The sequence below is a fragment of the Xiphias gladius genome, chromosome 13 (assembly GCF_016859285.1).
Source record: "Xiphias gladius isolate SHS-SW01 ecotype Sanya breed wild chromosome 13, ASM1685928v1, whole genome shotgun sequence".
In the NCBI taxonomy this organism is placed as follows: domain Eukaryota; kingdom Metazoa; phylum Chordata; class Actinopteri; order Istiophoriformes; family Xiphiidae; genus Xiphias; species Xiphias gladius.
In genome coordinates, this window is record NC_053412.1 from 14,487,767 (window position 1) to 14,488,188 (window position 422).

Here is a 422-nt window from a genome sequence, read left to right on the forward strand (position 1 = left end):
GGGCCCTGTAGTAGGTCATTCAACCCATGTAGAGAACACATAGAAATCTGTGATATTGTGGACAAAGCCAAGCTAGAAGAGAAAGAAAGGGGGGGGTTAGGGTTTAAGAGCTTAGAATGAGTCCACTCAATCAGTTTCTTCATCATTTCCACATTTAATCAAGTAAACTGTGTCTGATCCTTCATATTAAGCCTGGTCCACGCTGACTGTTGATAACCGCATTGTAATGTAAAGCCAGAATGTTGTTTATATATTGATCTCAGTATAATAATTAGCCAGCAAACTTAAAGCATTGAATACAAATTTGTCTGAGGTTAATTGTAGCAGTGTGTCTGCAGCAGTGTTACTCCAGAGGGAGATGTGAAAACTAACTATGTATCTGGCTGTGATTTTACCACTCCACTATTTATATCTACAGACAC